This window comes from Petaurus breviceps, unplaced genomic scaffold, assembly GCF_028583685.1.
Source record: "Petaurus breviceps papuanus isolate PSGF00001 unplaced genomic scaffold, PetGlider_PUasm1.0 90895, whole genome shotgun sequence".
Classification (NCBI taxonomy): domain Eukaryota; kingdom Metazoa; phylum Chordata; class Mammalia; order Diprotodontia; family Petauridae; genus Petaurus; species Petaurus breviceps.
The window spans coordinates 26,675,557-26,701,413 of record NW_027187372.1 but is presented as its reverse complement, the minus strand read 5'-3'; the positions used below and the strand labels follow the sequence as shown (position 1 = coordinate 26,701,413).

Genomic DNA, 25,857 nt, shown 5'->3' with positions numbered 1-25,857 from the left:
ATAGAGAAGTTGCAAGGATTAAAGGGAATCATATTAATTCATTTTTAGATATGTTGAGTTTGAGGGTGCTAGTGGGGAATCAGGTGGAGATAGCCATCAGGCTGGTAGAAATGCTGTCTTCAGTTCAGGGAAGAGAAGAATGGAGCTGGATATACAGATTTCATCTATTAGGATGTCTTAGAACACTACCCGAAGGCCAAAGACAGCTCGCCAAATGTGGAACGACTTCCACATTTTAAAATAAAGTTTTATTGTATTTTAAAATATTAAAAAACCATTCTGAGCTTGTGAGGCTGTACCAAAACAGGAAGAATATTAAGGAAAAGGTCAGGGAATTTGGTCTTTCCCCAGAAAGGACCTTAGCGATCACCTAGTTCAGTCAAGAGGTGACATGTGGGTGCATTCCCAGGCATGTGGGTGGTGATGGGGAGCAGCATACAAAGGCATGAAAGGAGGCAGTAGATGGGATGCTGAGTTTGGCAAACAGTGAGTAGGCACTTTGGCTGGAATGTAGAGAACATTAAAGGAAGGAGTATGAAATCAGCCTATAAAGGTGAGCTGGAGGCAGATCAAGAAGGGTTTTAAATGTCAATCTGAGAAGCTTGCATTTCCTTAGAGACAATAGGATGCTGCTGAAGAAGGTTCTTTGGCTGGGGAAAGACACAGTCAGACAACTTACTAAAGCATATTTTGACAGCAAAGTAGAACGTCAACTGGAAAGGGGAGAGTCTAAGGAGGTTGCTGAAATAGCATTGGTGAGAGATGATGGGGGCTTGAAACAGGGTGATGGTGGAGTGAATGGAGAAAGGGGATTGGTATGGGAAACATCCATGAGACTGGCAAATAACCGAACATGATGGGTTGGGGTAAAGGAAGGGAAGATTCAAGGATAAATTTGGATCTTCCACTTATTTCCCATGTGAAATTGTACCAGTCTGACAATAAGCATTTATTAAGCACCTCCTATGTACTAAGTACTGGGATAATAGAAGAAAAAAATTGTCTATGTCCTCTAGGAACTCACATTCTAATGGGGGAGACAGCATGCAAATAACTGGACACAAATGACAAAAAAGGAGGTAGAAGAACAGTCATCTCAGGGGAAAGGCATTAGTAGCTGGGGCACTGGGAAAGGTCTGCAGAAGGTGGAATTTTAGATGAATTTTGGAGGAAGCTAGGGAGGTTAAGAGGTGGAGCCACTTAACTTTGCTGAGTCTCAGTTTTCTCCTCTGAAAAAATGAGGGAGTCAAACTATATAAATTTGAAAGTCCCTTCCAGTCTAATAGCCTATTATCTCATTTTGAAGAGGAGCAAGCAGGGCCAGAGGAATGAAGTGATTTGCCTGACAGGACACAGGTACTTCGTGTCTGAGCCAGGACTGGAGCCCAGGTTTCCACTGTCTGTAATTCTCAATCCCCAAGCAATCCTGGTTGTTACTTTAGGGACACCACTTGTGTGACAAACTTGTGCTGGTATTTGACTTTCCTCGGGCTTAGATCTCATCTCCCCAAACAGATCCTAAACTCCTCAAGGGTAGGGACTGTGCCATACACTTTTGTCTTCTCCAAAGCCTTGTTCAGTAAATATTTCATTGACTGAATGATCAATAGTGAGGCAGGGTAGTGGCAAAAGTCTAAAGAGAACTTTCCTATTGATTTTTTCCATTTATGCCCACAATAATTCTAGGAGGAAGATGTCTGTAGTTAAGAAAACTGAAGCTGTGAGAGGTCATAAGTGACTTGGTCAAGGTCACATGACTAAGTTCACGGTGGAACTAGGACCAACCACACAATTTTAAAGTTGGAAGGACCCTCAATGGGCATCAGATCCAATCTATAGTTGAAAGGGAATCCTCACAAGGACACACCCAACAAATGACCATCAGGGCTATTCTTAAAGATCTCTACTGAAGGAGACATGCTATCTCCCCAGGCAGCTTATTGTACTTAGAGATAGCTCCAATCTTTTCCTGACCTCAAGCCTAAATTTGCCTCCTGGCGACTTCCACTCATTGTTCCTGGTTCTGCCCTCTGCAGCAAACAGAACAAGTCTAATCCCTGTTTCACAGGACAGTCCTTCAAATATTGTCATTGAATGTAGCTATTGTGTTTCCTCTGAGTTTTCTTTCTGCTAAATACCCTTAGTTCCTTCAACTGATTCTTAAATGGTACAGATCCAAGACCCTTCAATCTTTTAGATGCCTTCCTCTGGATGTTCTCCAACTGTCTTTTCTAAGATGTAGTGCCCAGAACTGAACACAGGCTACATGTGGTCTGACCAGAGCAGACAGAGTACAGCAGGGCTATCACCTCCTTGTTCATGGGCATATTATCTTCATGAAATCCAAGGTCATATAAGCTTTCATTGGCTTCCATATGTAATGGGAATGTAAATTTAAGATCTTTCCTGCCACTAGGCCCTTTGATAGACTTAAATGCACCTGGAACCTGTGGCAGGAGGCTTGTTTTTCAGGAGATACTTTGTAATTGGGCAGTGGGTCAAGAGGGTTGTTAGATTCTCTGAGCCAGGAAAAAGATATATAAGCCCTGATGTGAGGCTTTGTTTTGGGGGCTCACTTTGAGAAGTGTTGCGTGATTTGACCAGATGAGACTATGGGCAGCCGTTGAGAGCCCCCAGGCTTTGAAAACCCAGATGTTGATGCTTCCCTTTCTGGTAACTGTGACTAGGTATGGATGTATGTAATGGTCAGACAGTTGGAGGCCTGTCTGCTTAAAATGTTTCTCTGTTTTCTTGTAACTTCTGTCTGTATACTCTGAAGTTCGGGGTTCTGTCTTTTTCCCCTGAACTAGGTAAATTATATGTTTGATTGATTAAAGCAAGATTAACCCATTTTGAGTTGCTTTCCTTTAGAAAAGCAGATCTAAGAACCTGTGTTGGCAGCCACCCTGGGTATGCTAGGGTACTTGCTGCTACACCATATCACACTGCTGACTCATATTGAGCTTGTATTCCACTAAACCTCAGCAGATCTATTTCAGGGAAACTAGTATCTAACAATGTCTCCCCACACCTTGTACTTGTGAAGTTGATGTTTTGGTCCCAGGTGTAAGACTTTACATTTATCCCTATTAAATTCCATTTTAGGAATTTAGCTAGGTGGCACAGCAGATAGAGCACGGGCTCTGGAGTCAGGAAGACCTGAATTTAAATCTGGCCTCAGATATTTAACTAGCTGTGTGACCCTGAACAAGTCACTTAACTCTGATTGTCTTCAAATAAGTCAATACCATTTTATTAGTTTCATTCAGCTCCATGTTCTAGTTTGTTAAGGTCTTTCTTTCAGATCTTGACTCATCTATCTCCTAGATATCATTAAATAGATATCATCTAACTAACCCCTCCTAGATTTGTGTCATTTACATATTTCATAAATCCATCATCTATGGATTTGTAGTTACTGGTAATGGTGGTGATGTCACTGATAAAAATATTATGTAGTACAGAGGCAAGCACAGGTCCCAGGAGCACTCTCCTGGAGAAGTCTTTTCAAACTGACACTGAACCATTGACTACTCTTTGAGTCTGGCCATTTAACCAACTCCCAGGTCATCTAACTGTACCTAGCCTGTAGCTATCTTTTCCACAAGAACAGCATATGAGGCTTTAACAAATGCCTTGCTTTCATTAGTAAATTCTGTGAAAAAGGGAAATAAGTTTAGTGTGGTATGACCTGTTCTTGATGAAGACACATGAGCTTCTTGTGATGGCTGCTTCCTTTTCTAGTTGTTCACTGTCCATCTTTTTATTTATTCATTTTTAGCTTACAACATTAAGTTCCACAAGCTTTTGAATTTTAAATTTTCTCCCCCTCCTTCCCACTCTACCTCCCCAAGATGGCATGCAATCTGAAATTGGTTCTATGTATACATTCATATTAAACATATTTTCACATTAGTCATGTTGTAAAGAAGAATTAAAGTCAATGGGAGAAACCAGGAGAAAGAAGAAACAAAACAAAAAAGAGAGAGAGCAAATAGCATGCTTCGATCTGTATTTAGACTCTGTAATTCTTTCTCTGGACGTGGACAGCATTTTCCATCATGAGCCTTTTGGACTGACCATCTTTTTAACAAATATTTCCAGGAATTGAAGGTAGCTCATTGACCTATAGTTTACAGACTCCATTCACTTCCTATTTGTGGAAATCAGGATAATATTTACTTTTCTCTGGCCCTGATGTTCCTCACCTGCTCTCCACAGTCTTTGAAATATCACTGATAGTTCTTAAGCAATCATATCTGCCAGCTCATTCAGTATCTTGGATATAATTCTTTTGGGTCTGATGACTTGAATTTATCAAATGCAGCTAGGTCTCCTCTTACTATCTCATTATCTTGGGTACCTTGCCACTTATGGATGTTCCAGTCAGTCAATTAGCATTTATTAAGTCCCTATTAGGTGCCAAGCACTGTGCTAAGTGTTGATACAAAGAAAGAAAAAAACAATCCCTGCCCTCAAGGAGCTCACAGTCTAAACAGGGAGACAACACACACGTATACATAAAATACATAATATATGTATTACAAATTTTATATGATAAATTAATATAGTATACATTATATAATAAATATAATAGATATATATTTTAAAACTAGGGAGTGTCAGAGGGAAGGTGCTAAGATTATGGAGGATAGAGAAGTCTTTTTGCAGAAGACCAGACTTTTGCTGAGACTAGAAAGAAACAAGAAAGCCTGGGAGGAGAGATGAGTAGCAAAAACATTCTAGGCATGGGATACAGCCAGCAAAAATGCTCAAAATTGGGAGATGCAATGTTGTGTGTGAAAAAAAAAGCCAGGAGGTCAGCGTCACTGGAATGTAGAATATTTGGAGGAGGAGTAAAGTATAAGAAGACTGGAAAGGTAGGGAGGGGCCTGTTATGAAGGGCTTTCAAGTCAAACAGTGGATTTTATATTTGATCCTGGAGGCGAAATGGAGTCACTGGAGTTTGTTGAATGGGGGAGGGGCTTGGTGATTTAGGCAGACTGAGGTTTTAAGTAGATCTGTTTGACAGACGGGTGGAGAATGGATTGGAGTAGGAGAGAGTTGAGACAGGCAGACCCACCAGCAGGCTTTTGTAGTGGTCCAATTATGAAATGATGAGGGCCTGCATCAGGGGGGTGGCAGTGGAAGAGAAGGGGAGGTCTAAATGTCATTCTCCTCAGAGAGAGAAAACCTAAGAAAAATAAGAAATGGGCAGCTCTGCTTCTTAGCTCTTGTCAATCCCTTCTCTGTTGTCAATTACTATTGTCCCTTTGACCCTAAACCACCATTCCATTCTTCTTTCTTAGATTCTCTTCTTTCCCCCAGCATAATAAAAGCCTCCTTTTTTTTTTTATCCACCCTAAACTTACTATGAGTTTCAGCATTCCTGCTACTATTCTTACAGGCTTAAAGGAACACTTCACATTTTTATATTCATTTTCTGTAACCTTCCCTTGCTTCCATGGTCTGTGTATGTCTTTTTTTTTTAATAAATTGATTAATAAATTCTCTATGCATTCATATCAATCCTTCAGACAATTTTTGGATTCCTTTTCTTTGGAATAATTCTGTTTTGGAATAATTTCTGACATAATCCAGAATTTCATTTTTGAGAGTTTCTTGAGCTCCTTGACCCTCTATAAAATTTTAGTCTATGGAGCTACCCATCCTTCCTTTGAAACTTTTGAAATCTGCAGTCTCCAAATGGAGAATGTATGTCAAACTATTCCTAGCTTTCCTCTCCATCAAAAACTCTAGAAGGGAGTTTCCTTTTCACTTCCCACAATTTTCCTGCCATTTCCGTCCCATCATCAGCTCCTCCCTGTTAGTGAGAATCAGATCCATAATTGAATTTCCTCATGTTCAAGGATGAAATTATCATTACAGCATGTCAATAAGTTATGAGCTGCTCTTTTTTTAGAAGAGCAGTTAATCATGGTCTTCTGACCCCAAATCCAGACCTCCTTGGCTCTCCCATATTGGCAAGTGGGATGGTTCACAACAGCACCTCTATCTACACCTTTCTCTTGATGTCTTAGTGTTCCAGGCTCTAATTGTTTTTTTTTTTTCACCACACTTTACCTTAGCACTGACTTTATGTGTTTGGTACTAAATGCTGCTGTGAAAACACTCCGACCCTGCTACTAGCCTCATTCTGTTGGACCACAGATCTGATCTTCAACCATGGTTTCAAAGTCCTTCACCAAGCTGGACTACCTCAGCTATATCACCTCTTCCTCTTTTTGTGGGTTTCCAAGTGGAAGAGATCTCACAGATCATCTAGTTCAATCTCAATTTAAAAAGGAATTCTTTCCACAACATCCATTACAAGTGGCCATCCAGTCTCCATTTGAAAAGGGAAATTATCACCCCTTGAGATCCACTTCACTTTAGGACACCTTTAATTAGATTTTTCATTATATTGAGCAAATAATCTGTCTCTCTGCACCTTCTACCCACCAGCCCTTGTTCTGTCCTAAGAGGCAAAAGAAAGCAAATCTTACATCTTCTTCATTTAAAAATTAAATGTGGGGGTGGCTAGGTGGCGCAGTGAATAGAGCACTGGCCCTGGAATCAGGAGGACCTGAGTTCAAATCTATCTTCAGATGCTTAACACAAAATTAGCTGTGTGACCTTGGGCAAGTCACTTAACCCCAATTGCCCTGCCTCCCCCCCTCCAAAAAGCAAAAAAAAAAAAAAAAGAAAAAGAAAATTAAATATGTTGAGATAATTATTATCTCTCCCCCACCCCAAGTCTTCTCTTCTCTAAGTTATATATCCCCAATTTCTTCAACTCATTTTCATATGGCATAGTTTCCCATCATTTCCCTACCCTGGTTGCTCTCCTCTGGATACACTCAATTTTGTCAATATTCTTCTGAAATATACTGCTGAGAGTGGAACATAATACTCCAGACCTGATCTGACTAATGCTGAGTATAATGAGATTAGCTCCTCTTGCATTCCAGAAACTTCTTTTAGTCTGGTCCTGTGATTTCATTTGTATAGGGCACTCCTGGTGGGAATACTCCCTCCATTGATCCTGATCAGCCTCATTTACAATGTATAGTTGTAGGAGTTGCACTGAGAGTAAACGTGACTTACCTGTGTTCACAGAGCCAGTAAATATAAGAGGAAGGACTTGACCCCATGCCCAACTTACTTAGACCAAGCCCTCTATCTATTCTATCAGTGGTGTCAAACTCAAATCAAAATAATATGTTGACTTAGAAAATCACAAACGAACCTTATGTTGTATCATACTTTAATTTATATTGTTAAACTTTTCCCAGCTATGTTTTAATCTATTTTGGACTCACCCAGGAGTCATGCAGCCACTATTTTCACACCTCTACCCAGTGCCTGGCTGCCTTGATTTCTAAGCACCTATTCAAGAAGCCAGACTCTAACCCAGATCCTAACTCTATGTATTCTTTTTTTGCCTCTGGGCCATACTGTTGACTGATATTTAGTTCACTAAAAGCTCCATATCATTTTCACATCAAGCAATGAATCACTAAGTATTTATTAAGCACTTACCAAATGCCAGAAATTGGCTGGGCTAAGTGCTGGGCGTACAAAGACAAAAATGAAGCAATGGCTGCCACAAGGAGCTTGGGTTGTCAAGAAGGATGGCGGGTACACATATAAGAACATGCTACATAGATATGAGTTATTTGTAGAGGGGAAAGGTACTAGTAGCTAAAAAGGCAGTTAAGTGGTACAGTGGGTAGAGCGTTAGTCCTAGGGTCAGGAAGATCTGAGTTAAAATCTAGCCTCAGATACTATTGGTGTGACCCCGAGCAAGTCACTTACCCCTGTTTGCCTCAGTTTCCTCATCTGTAAAATGAGCTGGAGAAGGAAATGGTAAGCCACTCTAGTATCTTTGCCAAGAAACACCCTTTCTTCCCCTGTAAAGTGTCAGACACAGTTGAAACAACTGAATAACTACAAAAGTCACCAGGAGATGGAGGAAAGACTCCATGAAGAAAGTGGCAGTGGAGTAGAATTTGAAAGGAAACCAGGGATTCTAAGAGACAGCATTGAGGAGGGGGTGTATGGGAGACATGGGAGACAGCCCATGCAAAGAAGTGGAGATGGAGAAGGGAGAGTCCTGTGTGAAGCACAAGGAATAGCAAGGAGACCAGTCTGGCCAAAGCACAGAGTACAGGAAGGAGAATAATGTAAAGGAAGATTGGGAAGGGCTTTAAAAAGACAAAAGAATTCACTTTTGATCATTCTGTACATGGGAAATGATTTTTTTTTTAACCTAAGTGAACTTAACTGTTATTCCCTCTAGTAATTTCAGGTCAATGTGCTCAATACCCCTGTGGAAGATCCTCTCACTCCCACCTCCCAGCTTTCCTGTAAGCTGTGCCATACACCTGGAATATCCTATTTCTGGGCTGCTTTTCCTATTATTCCAGATGCTCTTGAAATCCTCCCCTTACCTCTTCCCAGGCTGATGGGAAAGAAGCTAAAGGCCTCTCCAACCTCCTCCAGTGAGATAATATATGTAAAATGCCTTGCAAACCTTAAGGCATGATACAAGGTGTCCCAAAAGTTTTAGGGCACTTTAAGCTTATTTTAACATTTAATAAGCTTAAAATGCACTAAGAGTTTTGGTGTATTTGTTTTTTTTTTATTTTTGCTTGTTTTTTGGAGGGGGAAGGTAGGACAATTGAGGTTAAGTGACTTGCTCAAGGTCACACAGCTAGTTTTGTGTTAAGTGTCTGAGGCTGGATTTGAACTTGGATCCTCCTGACTCTAGGGTCAGTGCTCTATTCACTGCACCACCTAGCCGCTCCTAGTGTATTTGTTATAATAGCTGTCACATCAGCTATAATTATTGTTATTCCACCAAAATATGAAACTCCAATAAATCTCTCACCTTCCCAGTGCAATTCTCCTTTACTTATACCACTATTATTTTAAATATTCCACAAAGAGCTATTGCTTATATTTTCATCCCTGCTGCTCAGCTCAGCACCTAGCAAACTGAGTGCTTTAATGAGGCTTTTTTTTCATTTATTCATATACTATTCAAATTGTTAACCTTGTTTACTTAAACTTCCATTCCCTGTTTATTATTCAGCTATTTATAAGTATGTTCCGTGTCTATTCATATTAGTGTTATCTGTTATAAACATTAAGTCCATACCAGGAAGGGATTCTGTCAGCATAATTTACTCTGCATGAATTGAGAGGCTTGTATTGTGTATTAATCAGTTAACGTGCATTTAATTTCTACTGGGTGCTGGGTGCCAGGGGGTAGAAATGCATTAAATGAAATAATGCCCACTTCCAAGGAGCTCACAGAAACCCATGTCAATGTCTTGATTTCCCAATAGGGTATATGCTTCAGGAGAGCAGGAATTATGGGTTATCCAAACCTTGCCATCCATTTGGTAAGGGAAGTTATCACCTCAGTTCTTATCAGGGATCTCTACACACTTGGTTGGCACTTAATAAATCTGTATTGTATTGTGTCATAAAGGCTATTGGACAATGAAGACAATGATCACTCACTGTCAAGTTTCCCTTTGGAGAATATACAAATGACTTGTCTCAATTCACTATGGCAGAAGATGAGTGCCCTGGAATCCTGCCCTGTTGCTGTGAACACAGACACTTTCTCTATCACCTCTCAATAGAGCTAGAACTAGGAATTTTTCACAGGGGGCAGTAGAGCTGAGGAAAATCCAACCATGTTGTTGCATGTGAAGAGGGGGATATCTGACCTCTTCTGCAGGGGTGAAAGGCAGGGCAGGCTCTGGGAAAAGGCTGCCATCCCAGGGTCCTGCCCTTATGGCATACCAATCCCTGCAAGTTAGAGGGCCAGTCTGCCATCCTCTTGAGAGGAAGGACTGCATCTGAAGTTACCCTTGGGATGACTGTGACAAATGTTAGTCTGGGGTATGAAGCTAGTTGTAGGGACAATGATGGCCTCGGGGAAGAAGCTGGGCTAGATGTGAGCAGATGGGGTAAGACACTATTTGTCCAATACTATTTATTTCTCTGCCTTTAGATATGAAAGTCAAACACCAGAAAAAAAAATCCTGCCCCTCCCATCCTGATCACAAGATGAGGTCAGCGTCTTGTACTCAACTCAGGATTACTCTCCTCAGCTGGCCACCCAGGGATGCAGAAGGACCTGCTGGGCCAGCTCAGATTATGCCTGAGAATAAGTTTCAGTTCTGCAGGGGAACCAGTGACCTTTTCTCCAAATATTCCAGCTGCCCACTGTTGCAGGGGATTGGAGAAAGCATGGTGGAAGAGAAAGAGAACAAGGCTGGGTCAGGGGACCTGGGTTTCACTATGTGGCCTTGGGCAGACCACAGAGAATTTAGCCCTGACAGGGGATCTTACAGACCATCTAACCATTTATAGACGAGGAAATTGACACAATTTAGAGGAAGTGACCTGCCCAAAGTAACATAGCAGAGCCATTTGAACCCCGGCCCTCTGCCCCAAATCTTGGCACAATTGCACATGGTTTCTCACTTGACTTTTCTGTTTCCTTTTCTCTAGAATGAGGAAGTTGATAGAGAACCTGTAAGGTACCTTTAAACTCTGACAATCTGTGACGTTAACTGTCCAGTAGTCCCAAGGGAAAAGGGTGCTGTTGCCTACAAGATGAAGCAGCAAAATTTAGGAGACAGATTGTCTAAGGGTTCCTAACACTACTGTGGGCAGTCGTGTATAAAGTGCTGGACTTGAGTCAGAAAGATTTGAATTCGAATCCTGTCTCAGATACACACACTGCCTGTGTGACTGTGGACAAGTCACTTGACCTCTCTCTGCTTCAACTTCCTCATCTTTTAAATGGGGATGATGACAGCACCTACCTCACAGGGTGGTTGTGAGACTCAAATGACATAGCATATGTAAAGTACCTGGCAAACCTAAATGCTGTCTATTTTTACTACCCAGGAGGGCTAATGCTTTATCACATAATGTGGTTATCCAACGTAATCAGATGAGCTAAGTCTGAATACTGACTGTCAGATGAGGTGGTCTGAGAGGTCTCCACAATCACTTTAAAGAATCTCTAACAAGGTCAGATGAGGAACTCAGGATCTGTGCACCTTGAGAATAAGAAGGCTGAGAAGATTCCCAGGATGACACTGAGGTTTTCCCTATCCCCCTGGTGGGATGGCCTCCTAGATTCTGACTGACAACCTTTAATACACATTAATTATATTCAGGGCCTGGTTAGACTACGATCTTGTTGGGAGCAGAAGTTTTTTCATTTTTCTCTTTGTATCTCAGGTGCCTAGTTCAATGCCTGGAGCAAAATAGATGCTGATGGATTGAATTGGGGGTGTGTGCATAGAGGAAATAGAATAGGGTCCTTCCGGTCCCCCCATGCAGCCTGCTTTGGGGAAAATGACTTGAATTTAATTTTTATGAGCATTATTCCCAATCATTGTGAGGGCTGCCTCCAGGCACATTACTCAAAGCTGAGGTGTTTTAGATAGAACTCTAAGAAGGGGCCAAGGATTCAGGGAGTCTGTGACCCAGGGTGCCAGTGAAGGTGTGGCATTGTTCAGGTCTCTCTCTTAGCTGTGCAAAGAGACATATATTAGAGAAGGGAGCAGGCAGCTCAGGCCTGACACCCAGCAAGAGGCCTTTCTGGCTTCATAATCTGTCAGTCTGATGTTTGGCTCCTGGGCCTGAGGCACTCTCTGGAGCTTCTCTTGGGTTGGGCCCTTGTCCCGTGGTTCATTACCATGGAGACAGCTACAATTTGTACTGCACTCAGGACCACAGGTTTCTCTTCCATCATTTCAAATCCCTCACTTTCCTGCATCTTCTCTCCCTACCATCCACCCCATCCCTTCCCCTCAGTCACATCTGTGGATTTTCCTGCTGCATCCAGTACTATTTATAATGCCCTAGAAACACAGGCCAGAAGGGACAATGGATGAGATGTGCTGAACAAAGCCCCAGCCTGTCTCCCCACCCCTTGCTGCCCCCAGAGGCTTGCAGTCTGGTAGCCCCAGTGGCCCAGGGTATGACCACACATTTCAGAGCAGACATTGCCTCCACTCATCTTTCCCCAGACAGGGTACATTCTCCCGTCTTGGTCTGCTGCTGCCATGTGTCCCCTCCCCCTCTGGGCCCTTGGGGTACATGGCTGCTCAGGAAGTGCTCCCCATTAGATGCCAACATGATTAGCCTGTTCGAGAGGCCAGTGTGCAGATGGTTGGGAAGCTGGCCTCTCCTGGGTAAGTACAGCCCGCCAGCGTGACTCTCCTGCTCCTTTGTCCACTCTGGATGGGCCCAGGAAGGGCCATGGTAATCACACACTCAAGAGAAAATGGATGTCTGAGCGAGGGTGAGCCAGCTTTGAGAGGAGGCAGGATAAGCAAAGGCACCATGGGGCACAATTGTGCTTAGTGACCAGGAAGATTTAGGACAATGGAGACCAGACATAGGTGGGAAACAGCCCCACCCCCTTCTTGATTCATCCTCTGCCTAAAGCAGATCCCTAGGTAGCAGAAACCTCAGTTAATTCTTTTATTTCTACTATTTAGGCAGAGTGCCTAAAACCAGGAGTTCTTAGCCTTCTTCTGACCACAGTCCCCTTGGGCAGTCTAGTGAAGTCTACAGACCCCTTCTCAGAGTAAAGTTTTAAAATACATAAAATAAAATATATAGAATTACAAAGAGAACTAATTATGCTAAAACACAGCTATCAAAATATCTAACATTTTAAAAACCCAATTCACAGACCTCAGGTTTAGAGCCTCTGCTACAGGGATCAATCATGGAAACAAAATAGAACATGTCACAACTGGGAGACTGGGAAACCAGCCTTGCTGTTAGGAAGAATAAGATTTAAGCTCTGCCTCTGAGGTTTACCACCTCAGGCAGCCAGGTGACTCAGTGGATGAGTGCTAAACCTGGAGTCAGGAAGATCTGAGTTCAAATCTGCCCGTAGACACTCATTAACTGTGTGACCTTGGGCAAGTCACTTAGCCTTTTTCTGCCTCAGCTTCCTCATCTGTAAAATGGGGATAACCATAGTACCTACCTCGACCTGTCCAGCTTTCTGTGAGGATCAAATGAGATAGTCATAAACATTTTGCACACCTTACAGTACTATATAAATGCTGGCAATTATTATTTTTACTTGTCAGGACATTCCGTCTCGTCTGCAAAATGAAAGGATTGGTCCTAATGGCTTTTACAATCCTTTCTAGCTTTAATCCATGATCCTATGATCCTGACTTTCCTCAGCAAGGCTGAACCACCGTCTAGAGAAGTGTCCTTTCTGGGCTGTCTCTTTTGGACTTTCTAAGAGGTCCTCTCTCTCTGTATCAGCCCAGTCCTGCCATCAAAACCAAGACAGAGGCCTTTGTCTGGATTGGAAAATGAGTTTGGACATAAGTCTGGCCAAATCTCCCTCTGCTCTCCAGTCCTCCTTATTCTTTCGTCACTCTGAAGGTCCCTAGAGTGGCCTCTCTGGTTGCTAAAGGGAAGTGGGAAGATGATTCAGAGCTCCATGTGGCATTAACCAATCCATTATTGAGATTTTGTGCTAAAAAAATAGGGAAGTTGAGTATAAATGGGTGGCAGTGAGAATCTTGGGGCTCCAAGGAGGGTGTATGGATGGGGGGGGGACAACAAACTCTCGGTAAAAGCAGAACAGATAAGATGTATCAGCACATTAGAAAATGAATGGTCTTAAATATTAGATCCACAAGCAGCTATCAGCATTTAAGATCTTGTTTTGTACCACTCGCTGGAGATGGAATGACAAAAAAAATGAAAGTCTCTCCTCCCCCACGAGGGGCTTACATTCATTTAGAGGAGACACCATGTACACATACAAGCATAATAAATATAAGGTTATTTTGAGGGGGAAGCATTATCACTTGGGGGGATCAGGAAGCACTGCCCTTAGGAGACAGGAAGCGAGCTCATCTCTGAACGAAGCTAGGGATCCCTAAAACTCAGAGGTCAAGTGAGAGTGAATTTCAGGTGTGGGGCCAGCCTATGCAAAGGCATGGAGGCGGGAGATGGGGCACTGCATGATAGGCATTCATGATGGTAGTCAGTTTGGTGGGACAAAGGTCATGTGATGGGGAGTGACGTATAATAAGCCTGGAAAGGCAGCCAGGTCGGGAAACTCTACTATATGAAATAACCCAAAGGGACCTCACATGGATTGCCTTGCCACTTAAGAGCACTATAATTGTACGAAAAATTAACAGGAGTTACAAAACAAATATTTTTTAGTCTTTCTTGAACCACTTCCATCTGAAAGAAACATCAAGGTAAAAGGGATATTTAAAAACCCCAAATGATTTCTGTGTTTTCATGGCACAGGCAGGGTCTTTTGGGCCGTGGCTCTGGGGGCCTTCAATAATACCACCTTGAGGGCTGCAGGCAAAGTTGGTCCCCTCTCCCCCCCGACCATGGTGTGAATGGACCCTGAAGAGGGAATTGGGAGGCCTGAGGTTCAGCCTGCTGTCTGGCAGCAGGGGGAGCAGCAGCCTAGACCCCATTAGCAGGAGAGCTGGCTGTTTATGCCCTCCCCATCTCCCTGAGCCTTGCCTCTCCCCTGGGACAGTTAAGTGTTTTGTGGAGATTATGCAGGTCTCTAGTCCCTCCCAGCTGGGGAGGAGGGGGGAGAAGGGGGGAAAAAAGAAAGGGGGGGAGAGAGAGAGAGCGAGCTATGCAGACACATGCTTACTAACGCTGAGTAAATCCAGAAAAGGGAATAGAGGGAGGTGGGGGAGGGGGAAGAGGCCTGACAGTGGGCCTTAACACACAGCTGTAGGAGGCTGCTAGGGGAGGGGAGAGAAGCCATTCCTTCATTTCCAGGATTTTGGAGAGAGTAGGGGGAAAGTGGAAGGTCAGAACAGATGAGAGATAAGGTAGGCATCTGCCAGAGGTTTGGAGGCTTCCATTAGCCTAAACACAGGCGTCCTGGATTAGCTGTCTTGCCTCTTTTATAGTAGAGACAGAAAGGGAACAGTTGGTATCTTGGCCCAAGTCTTTCAAAAGAGATTCTCCTCCTTGTAATGTCCACTTTGGACTATCGTCATTATAATAAACTTGGAGAAAAGGAACAGCTAATACAGAACAACAGAGAACAAAATTATTTGTCACTGGAACATAGAGGCAACCCTGGCATGGTGGGTACACTGACCTTGGAGCCAGGGAGACTTGGGTTTGAATCTTGCCTCTGACTCATAATGGGTGTGAGACCCTGAGTAAGTTAATTAAAATTTTTAAAAAATATAATTTTAATTTATGGAATAAAATAAGCATTTCCATAATACAATATAATAAAAAAAGATGATTGCACACGAAACTGCAAATCTATTATGTACAATTTGCTATGCTTTATAAAATAAAGGTATCATGTAAATTTCTTTTTTTCTTTTTTCTTCCCTCCCCCTCTCCACTCTAGAGATAGCTACCATCTAGAGATTCCCAAACTTATTTGACCTACCGTTCTCTTTTTTTTTTTCTTTTTGGAGGAGGAATTTAGGGCAATTGGGGTTAAGTGACTTGCCCAAGGTCACATGCCTAGTTTTTTGTATTAAGTGTCTGAGGCCAAATTTGAACTCAGGTCCTCCTGACTCCAGGGTCGGTTCTCTATTCACTGAGCCACCTAGCCACCCCTATCCATGTTTTTCTAAGATCATCGAGCTCATCATTTCTTATAACACAGTAGTCTTCCAAAGTACTTAATCTTTGAGTTCTCTAGGCAACTCTCTAAGATGATAAGTTATTGAAAAGGTACCTACCTGCCCATGACAACAGAGGGATCTTCCTCATTGGTGAATTCCCTTTATCAATGAAATCATAGGTCCAGAGCCTAACCCCACTGGGATACACAGAAGCACACTCAGCTGTCCGTACTTGCCCCATTACCCCTGCCCCTCTGGATCCCCTTGCTGTTGTCACTCACATCCTTAACTTGTCTCCCATGCAGCTGCCCAAGATATCTTTCTAAAGCACAAGTTGGATGATCGCTTCCTTTATCTAGAATCTTCAGTTGATCCTTATTGTTTCTAGGACAGATTCTTTAGCCTGGCATTTAAAGCAGTGTGACCCTGAGCAAGTTACTTTTCCAGATGTATTTCATGTTATTCCCTCCCTGAACTCTACTTGCTAGTCCCTGAGGCAGTCTCTCTCTCACCTCTGGGTCTTTGCATGGTGCCATTTCCTCCTATCTCATGTCTTCCTCACTTCTGACTCTTAGGATCTTAAAGACTCATCTCAAGTGTCATGTCCTACAAGGTCCCTGATCCTCCTAAATTGCTAGTGTTTTCTCCCTCTTTACATTATATTATTACACAGGGTGTCCCCAAAATCTTAGTGTTATTTTAAGCTTTAAAAGCACTGAGATCTTGGGGACTTTTATTATGCATGAGTAATCCCCCAACAGAATGTAAGTTACATGAGGACAGGGGTTGGATTTCGTTTTTTCAATCTGGCTTTGTATCCCCAGAGCCTAGCACAATGCCTTGCATATAGCAAGCTCTTAATATATAACTTCTGAATTGAATTCAATAATACACTGATGGTTAGTGGCCCCATCTGGTTAGACTGAAATGGGATGACAAATTTCCTAAATCTGATCGTCTATACAGTGAGGACAATAATCCCCATTGTACCTACCTCACAGGGTTGTCATGAGTGGGGGCCAAATGGGATACTGCATGTAAAAGCATTTTGTAAACTGAAAGTGCTAGGTAAGCTGTGGCTAATATTTTTTAAACCTGAAAGTGATATACAGGGTGTTCCTAAAGTCTGGACACATAGGAAATCTCATTATGCATATTTTCAAGAAATGAAATGAATGAAATTTTCAACAACATTTATTTAATTAGCATAAATGAGATTTCATGGGAAGATATAGGAGACACACAGGAAATCTCATTAATTAATTAAATCTCATTAATATGGAAAATAGTCCCCAATAGCTAATGAAAGTTTTTATTCCATATGAAATTGTCATGGCTAGAATTTATGCTAATTAAATAAAATGTTGTTGAAAATTTCATTTCTTGAAAATATGCATAGTTAATGAGATTTCCTGTGTGTCCAGACTTTAGGAACACCCTTGTATAAATGCTAGATAACTGTAGTATTACTACACCATAACCATCATCATGATGACTCTAGTTCTCATCTTTTGGGGGCAGAATTAAAATAGAAAGTCATTGGAATTAATGAGAGCAAAGATAATTTTGCACTGTTTTCTAACCATCATTTGCTTACTACTTAAATGTGTAGTGGATGACAATAATAGCTAACATTTATATAGTGCTTACTGGGTGCCTGGCACTGTACTAAGTGCTTTACAATTTGATCTTCATAACAATTGGGAGGTAAGTGCTATTATGATCCCCATTTTACAGATGAGGAAACTGAGGCCAGTAGAGGCTAATAGGACTTGTCCAGGGTCACAAGCTAGTAAGTGTCTCAGGCTGGATTTGAACTCAGGTGTTCCAGTCTCCAGGCCTAGCACTCTATCCATGGTACCACCTACTTGACCACTAGCTACAGAGTATTAGACTTGGAGTCAGCAGGCTGGGTAGAGGCACCTAGAGATGTCTGGGTAATAGTACCCAGTGAAAAACCACCAGAAATGACTGAACTCCCACTTCTAGTCTTACTGACTGCAACCTGGTATATCTGGGTTTCAAACTTGTGGATTTCTCTGGGTTGGGATAAGTATGCTGGAGATTGGGGATCATGTACACAGGCATGAGACTTCTATCTTCCATGCTGACTTCCCTGGGGGTGGGGGGAAGTGCCCTGAGTAAATCACATTTACCCTTCCAATGGCCTGACTTTTTCAGCTACCAACAGTCCAATGAAGAACCTTTGGAAGGCTGGGCTTCAATACATAGTCTCAGAGCCTTCTGAAGCAGAAATACCTTGTTATTAGTGGGCTTTTACCAGGCCAGATGCATTTAGCACCTTTAAATTTTCTTCTACGGGACTTCATCTCTCATATTAAAATAAGAGTAAGTAGGGGACGGCTAGGTGGCGCAGTGAATAGAGCACTGGCCCTGGAGTCAGCAGGACCTGAGTTCAGATCCTGCCTCAGACACTTAACACAAAAACTAGCCATATGACCTTGGGCAAGTCACTCAACCTCAATTGCCCTCCAAAAAACATAAAATGAAATAAGAGTAAGTGGATTTGGAAGAATGCATGTGTGGCCTGAATGGGGAACATACAAAGTCAGGGAGTAGCAGCCACTGGCATAGCTGAATGGCTCGGGGTTCAGTCATCCTGCTTCTCTTCACGTCTCAGGAAACACAGGAAATAGGGTATCAAAATCCCTGCCACCTCAAAGGAAACTGGAATGTCCCAGCTAGGCCTGAGTCAGCCCTCTTGGTAGGTCAAGGGAACAGATTCCACTTGGGAGATCGGTTTCTGTGATAATCATCTTAGGATTTACTCTTGCTTTATGCATGTGTATATGTATGTGTGTATGTATGATATGGTATATGTATGTCTACATCTATACAGAAATATGTGTGCATACATGCTAGAATAAAGACAAGAAAATGTTTTTAATTATTGTTCTATGATGAGTAGAGCTAAAAACCAAAGGCCCGAAGAGAGGGTGCTTTTGCCAAGTGTTGTTCCACTTCTGAGTTCTCTGTGTTCCTTCTATGCAGAGGCACTAGGGGTGAGTGGTTTAGCTTCTCTGGAAAGACTGCAGATCTTATTCCTTGCTGGGTTTTACTCCTCCCTTGGTTAGTAACATTTACTCCTAGGTAACATCTGCAGAGATTTCTATACAAGCAGCACTAGGGACATAACTAAGTACCAGCTATCATTGCTTATACCATTCATCACTGTTCTTTCTACTTTAAAGGGGAATCTTCAAAGCAAAGAATAGGAAAATAGAAATACAGAGAGAGAGAGAGAGAGAGAGAGAGAGAGAGAGAGAGAGAGAGAGAGGCAGAGAGAAAATATGAGAATTTTTCAGACAGACAGGAGACCCTCTTAGGCTAGGGTGTTCCTTTCCTTCTGAGTCAGAGCTGAAAGGGACCCCAGAGGCTTACTCCAGAGGATGTGGGCTTGCTGGGTTGGGAGTGGGGGAGGATTAGACAAGAAAAGGAAAAACAATACTTCAGTTTCCCTCAGAGGCTCCCCCAGGAGGCTATACTCCCTGCCTGAGAAACCCAGAACCCAGATAATACCAAAATGTTTGAAGCTGGCCAGGCTCCAAGTGGTTTTCCTTCCCAAACTGAAGAGTGGTAGCCTTGCTTCAGGGGAGGTTTCACAAAATAAAATAAAAGGCAAAACTACATGGTTCGCTATCAGCTCTTAGGGTTAAACTCTTGAGTTGGGGGGCCTGAGAGCTCATGGAGGTTGAGAATGACAGAATGTTTTTTGAGCTAGAAAGGGTCTCAGAGACCATCTACTCTAACCTCATCATTTTATAGATGAGGAACTGAAGTCTAGAAAGGGAAAGTCACTTACCCAAGGTCATACAGTAAGTTAATAAATAAGTTGGTAAGTAGTGAGTTTCTCTTTACTTAGGCAAATGAAGATATCAAAGCACCTCCCAACTTCACCTTGGGATAGGAGCTTTCCTTATTCTCCTTTTGTGCAAGAAAAAAAAAATAAGATGTAAAATATATAAATAGCACCCTCTGAGTTACTCAGAGTATAAGTAATGGTATAGAGACTGGGAGACATAGAAAAGAGAGCTCTGGATTTAACATCAGAAATATCTGGGTGCATCTGCCTCAGGCACTGCTAGCTTCATGACCCTAGGCAAATCCCTTAGTCTCTCTAAGCCTCAGTTTCCTCATTTGTAAAACAGGGATAATAATAGCACCTGACTACCAAGGTTGTTATGACAAGAAAATTTGCCCTTTGTAAACCATGAAGCACTACGTCAAAATGAGGTAGTAACATCTAAATAGAGAAACCTTGAACAACCAGATTTCCCCTTAGAAACCAGTTCTGGAAACAAATACAACTGCAAGAGGCATCTTTTTGGGAGGTGGCAGTGGTACAGTTCTGCTGTGACAGCTTCCCTGTGCCTTCCTACCCAGACTGAACCCCCAAAACAGAAGTGACCAAAATATAAACTTCCTAACCCAAACCAAGGCACTTGACAGAGTTTAAAAAGCCTTTAGTATTGCCTGCCTAGGTCCTTGGACAAAGGGAAACCAATGACCCTGAGATGGAGCCCCAAGCTGTGGGGTGCTGAATTAGCTCCCGAACTCTGATACAAACATCCCTTGTGTGACACGCTGGTTTCTACCACAAGTGAAACCTGGAGGTGAGATCCTTGGTATTGGATAATCTCAAGACATAAACCCAAAGAAGAGAATACCAGTGAGGCTCTTGTTTGTACAGAAGTCTTCCTCAGCACTAAGTTCTAATGAGCCAATGGCATCTTGAATCATTGAAACAGGAAGCGAGATAAACAACATATTATCAGCAAGGAGATGGAGCTGATTCCCGTATTCCTAGGACGCCAGCCAGCTGAGCCCAGTGAATGTCCTAGCAAAGTCTGCTTTACCCAACAGCTGATGTTCTTCTATTCAGCTCTGGGGAACAAGGTTCCCTCTTTGCTGCATAAATTGACTCATCATCTCCCTCCTTCCCCCCAGATTCTTGCCTTCTACATTTTGCTCTGTGTGGGGCTTAGCTGACTTTATTTTTTGGGGGCTACCCTCCCCTTTCCCTTCCAGGATCTAGGTCTCTAGAATGACCCTCTAATAAACTCCACTCCCAAGTGTTCCTTTTACACCCGGACAGCAGATATTTGGGGGGGGGGTGTGGAGAGGGGCTGGTACCAGACAGAAAAGCAGCAGAGCAAAGATCAGAAACCATTACAGAGAAGCTGGGGGATCAGGGATGTGTCCTGGCCCAGCTACAGGGAGGCAAATTCTAAAACACCCTACAAAGTCACCTGCCCTAGCCCTCTGGCTCTTCCCGTCCCCTCTGTCACAACTAGTCAGCAACTAGTCAGCAAGCTAGAAAGAATTCAGTGCCTTTGGGAGCTTCAGGTTGTAGATGTGTGAAAAGAGTGTGGGAAATATAGTACTCTCTATTTTGTGTCTGCCCTCACAGAAACTCAAAATATGTATGTAGCAAACCGAGGCCGAAAGATATAGTCTGAAAGTTGACTGTTTTGATAAGTGCTGATATAGTCTATATGTACTGAGTTTACTGTCAGGCTTATAACTATAGCTTTCTACGTTATGTTAACTGTCTTTGTCTCTCTGTCTCTGTCTCTCTGTGTCTGTCTCTTTCTGTCTCTGCCTCTTTCTCTCTGTACCCCCCCCTTCCTTTTTTCACTCACCACTCTTTTAGTCTCTCCCCTCTGCCAAACCAGCCCCTGCCCAAGACAGCACATTGCCCATCAGCCTCGGCTAGAACCCCAAGTGTCAGACCTCTTTCATTCTTCCAGTCAGCCACCAACTCTAACAAACCCGTGGTGACTCAGACGCCGGGACCTTCCGAGCTCATCGAGTCAGCCAAACTGCAGAGAAGCCACTCACCGTTAGGGTCCGTCCTCCTGGTCGGCTTATGCATGCTGGGGGGAGCTGCCCATCTTCCAGACGCAGATCTCGTTCCCTCCCCGAGCTGCCCCACGATGTACCCTAGCGCCTCACAAAGTTTGTTCAGGGGCTCCCCCTGGCCGCCAGAGCCGGCCCCCTGAGCTGAAGCGCGGCCGGCGGCGCCTGCCTGCGTCCTCGTCCTCCTCCTCCTCTTCCTCTCCAAGCCCTCTCACAGAGCCAGCAGCGGGCTGTGCCTCCACAATGGGTACGGCAGCATCCTGAACAAAGTGCGGTCCCCCGGGATCCCCCGGCGAGGGGGTGGAGCCATGTGACCCTCTGCCCCCGAGGCACACGCCAGCCCTTTATGCTGCTGGCTTAGGGGAGGGGTGGGTGTGCCAGGCCACTGCCGGGATGGGAGGAGATAGAGGGATGGAGGGAGGGAGAGAGGGAGGGAGGAAGGGGACTTCTCTGCTTTGGCCCCCCCCCCCCCCCCCCCCCCCCCCGCCCCGTGCCAGTTTAACCCGCAGAGGGGCGGAGGCATGGGTCCCTTCCAGACTCTGTCATTGGAAAGCTATTCCCAGTAACCCTTTCTTGCCTTCTCCACGCCCCTCCCCGTACCCCTCCCCCTGCCCCAGCTCCCCATCTCTCCTCTCTCCCAGAAGTAGAAAGAACAACTCTTTGGTGGTGTGGCTCAGGTTGCTTCCTGGCCAGAGCAGAAAACCTTTACACAAATGAGGTTTTCCTTGGCTCATTGATTCTCCCTCCCCTCCTACTGCCCCTTTCCTTATATCACCAGGTTCTTCCTCCTCCCCCCACCCCCTCCTGTTCTCTATATGATTTGTTTGATTTTCTAGGACAAAAAGTCCAAGGATGCTTCTTGCTACTTTGCTGACCCTTCATAGAAACTTAGATCTAGGGAAGCCAGCTAGTATGACATAGACATTTGACAATTTGGGAAACTGAGGCCCAGGGAGGTTACAGGACTTGTCCAAGGTCATACAGGTAGTGTCAGGGGTGGGATTTGAAACTTTCACTTCTCCCTTCATCCTCAAAAAAAAAAAAAATCAGAACTATTTTCAGGTGACTGAGCTTAGTTATCATGATGCTTTCCCATCTTTTCAGCAGAATGAACTATTGAGCTGAGACCTGGTCAGTGAGTCAACTAGCATTTATTAGGGAGCTTCTGGCTCACCTTTAAGCAGAATGGTGGGGAAAGCATTCGATGGGAGTTGAGACCTAGGTCCTAGTCTTGGTTCTGTCACAAACAACCATGAGGCTTTGGGAAAATCAGAGCCTCCCCAATCCTCATTTTCTTCATCTGAGGGGCTTGGGCTCTTCCAGCTCCAACATGACTCCATAAGTCATCAGAGCCAGAGGTTGAAGTAACTTTACAGATCAATCTGTTCAACCCCCTGAGTAAGGGGAAGGTGATATGAAGTTATTGGCACAGGGTCACCCAAGTAGTGGGGCTGCGATGTGAACTCAGGTCTTCCAACTCCAAGACCATGTCTGCTATACCTTGCAGCTCCTATCTTGTCCTATCCCCCTCAAGGGGATAGAAGTGGGAGAGGAGGGGAAAGATGAAAGGTAAGGGGAATGGAAGAGCAGGAATGAATAAGGGGGAGAGATTGGAGAACAGAATCAGAGAGTTTCATGGTACCTTAGAGATTGTTTGGTTCAGCCTTCTACTCAAAGCAGCAGTCTCCTTAACAGCATCTGTGATAACTGATTATTAAGTTTCTGCATGAAGAAGGCAGTGAGGGGGAAAAAAAAGGTAACCCTTCCCACTGAACATCTCTATATAAAGCCTTGAGTTCCACAGAAGAAAGATGTGGGGAAAACCCAGGCATTAGCTGAGTCCACAAACCTGGCCATTGGGAACAGAAAACACCAGAGCTCAAGAGATAGACTTTGAGGGTTGTTTGCACATTCCCAAGTGTGTATTAGGGGGTGAGTTGGGGAGAGTGCTAGAAAAAAAAATTAGCACTAGATCCAGAATGAGGAAGATCTGAATTCAAAACTGACTTCAGACACTATTTATGTGACCTTGGGCAAGTCATTTAACCTCTGTTTACCTCAGTTTCTTCATCTGTAAAATGGGGATAATAATAGCACCTACCTCCCAGGTTTGTTATGGGGATAGATAATAATTGCAAAAACACTTATTGAAGAGCCTGGCACATATCAAATGATACGTAAACACATAATTATTGTTGTTATTGCTGCTATAATAATAATAATTATTATGTGCTCTGTGAATTCCTCAAGCACTTTCTAGGCCAGGTCCTCTTTGAGAACAAAGGTCAAACAAATCTAGATCAAGAGTCTGGAGCAAGGCCCGGCTATGAATAGAGCACCAGCCTTGGAGTCAGGAGAACCTGAGTTCAAATCCCTCCTCAGACACTTAACACTTATTAGACATGTGACCTTAGGCAAGTCACTTCACCCCAATTGCCCTGCCTTCCTCCCTCCAAAAAAAATCAAAAACAAAAAAACAAAACAAAACAAAAAGTAAATGCTACCTTAAAAAAAAAAAGTGCATGGAGTAGAGCCAGGGTGAAAAGCCTGGAGTCCTCAATGCTAATCCCAACCAAGCCACTTGTCCTATTGGAAAGTTGAAAAGATTTATTTCCAAATAAGAACATGGTTCTGGAGATACTGGGTTCGTGGTAGCATGGGCAAAGCAAATTGTTCTTCTTTAAAAATAATTTTCACTTAAGAGAAACATTATTTTGTGATTTGTTGTTTTCCCTTGTATAGAGCAAGGGACAAGAAAGAGAAAGGTATAAGAGAGAGGAGCCCATTATCTGATGACCATTGCATCAAACAAAATGGTCTTAGGTTTCTGGCTCAGTGGATAGAGTGCTGAGCTTGGAGGCAGGAAGATCCGAGTTTAAATCCAGCCTCAGACACTTACAGGCTGTGTGATCGTGGGCAAGTCACTTAACCTGCTTTGTTCCAGTTTCCTAAGTTGTGAAATAGGGGTTATGATAGCATCTACTTCTCAAGACTTGTGAGGATCAAATGAGAGCAAATATTTGTAAAACTCTTGCCACACAATGCCTGGCACATAGTGGGTGCTTACCGAATACTCATTGTCTTCTTTTTTCATAAGTTTCTTTGTCTGTCAACCCTGCATTCACCTTAGCATTCACTGTCCTCTTTACTACAGGTTTGACAACCATAATAATCCCACATAAAGCTTTCCATATAACTCAAGTAGTTTAAATATTATCACCATTTTACAAATGGAGAATCTACAGCTTAGATAGCTTAAGTGATTTGCCTATGTGTAAGAACTTAAGATTCAAACCTAGGACTCTAGCTTCCAGTATTCTTGGAGTACATTGCTACTGCATGGGCACAGAGACAGGTTCAGATAACATTACCTGATTGAGATCCATTCCTTCCGAGCCAAGCCTTCCAGTGGCTCTCTTAGAATAGCTTGGAGTCAAATCCTGAAAACGAATAAATCACAGATAACTAGATTGTCCAAAGGGGCCATAGATAATAGGGACTATATTCAGGTGCTCAGTACTAAGCCTGGATATACCATTGATGAAGACTGGGAATAGATTCCCTCTCATTATATGCCTCAGTTTCCCCTTTTGTAACCCTGGGATAATAATCTTTAATCTATAATAGAAGCTCACATTTATGTAGTACTTCAGCATTTACTAAGAACTCTAGAAAACCAAGAGAAGAAATGAGCATTTTTATCAGAAAAACTAAGCATTCTCTCTAGCTAGACTGTGATAAAGTTCCTCATCCTTCAAGAGGACCACTGTCTTCCACCATTTGAACATTCCAACCATTGAGCCATTTGAACATGACCAATCACTTCTATCCCTTCTGACTCCATCCTCCATCATGCTCTAGATACACCAATCATGAACCATTGAGAGTAAACAAATAAGAATAAAAACATTAGAGAGCAGCTAGTTTGATGAGTGACTATGGTTGGTAGTAGAGAAAATAGGTGAGTGAATGGGTAGGGAGAAAAGGTGAAGATAATAATAATATTATTGTTAATAGCTAGCAGTTATATCACTACTATGTTGCTTCTCTAGTCTACTTTATACCAGTCACTGTGCTAAGCACTTTACAAATATTACCACATTTGTTCCTTACAATAAGCTTGAGAAGCAGATGCTATTATTATCCCCATTTTACTGATGAGGAAACTGAGGCAGACAGGGGTTAAGTGACTTGCCTGAGGGTCACACAACTAGTGAGTGTCTGAGGCTGGATTTGAACTCAGATCTTCCTAACTCAGGCCCAGAGATTATATCCACTGTGCAACAGTGAAAAAAATCCCTGGTTTTGGAATTATTGGATGTGG

General features: G+C 43.1%; 1 protein-coding gene across 5 annotated transcripts in view; it reads right to left on the bottom strand.

Annotated features, from left to right (window-relative positions):
- NAV1 (neuron navigator 1) overlaps positions 1 to 21,907 on the bottom strand; it is a 355,581-nt gene extending 333,674 nt beyond the window's left edge. For all 5 annotated transcript variants that reach the window (XM_069074553.1, XM_069074552.1, XM_069074554.1 and 2 more), the window contains exon 1: positions 21,516 to 21,907. The gene's annotated coding sequence lies outside the window, so the exon portion shown is untranslated. The remainder of the gene's footprint in view (positions 1 to 21,515) is intronic.
- Between the last annotated feature and the right edge of the window lie 3,950 nt (positions 21,908 to 25,857).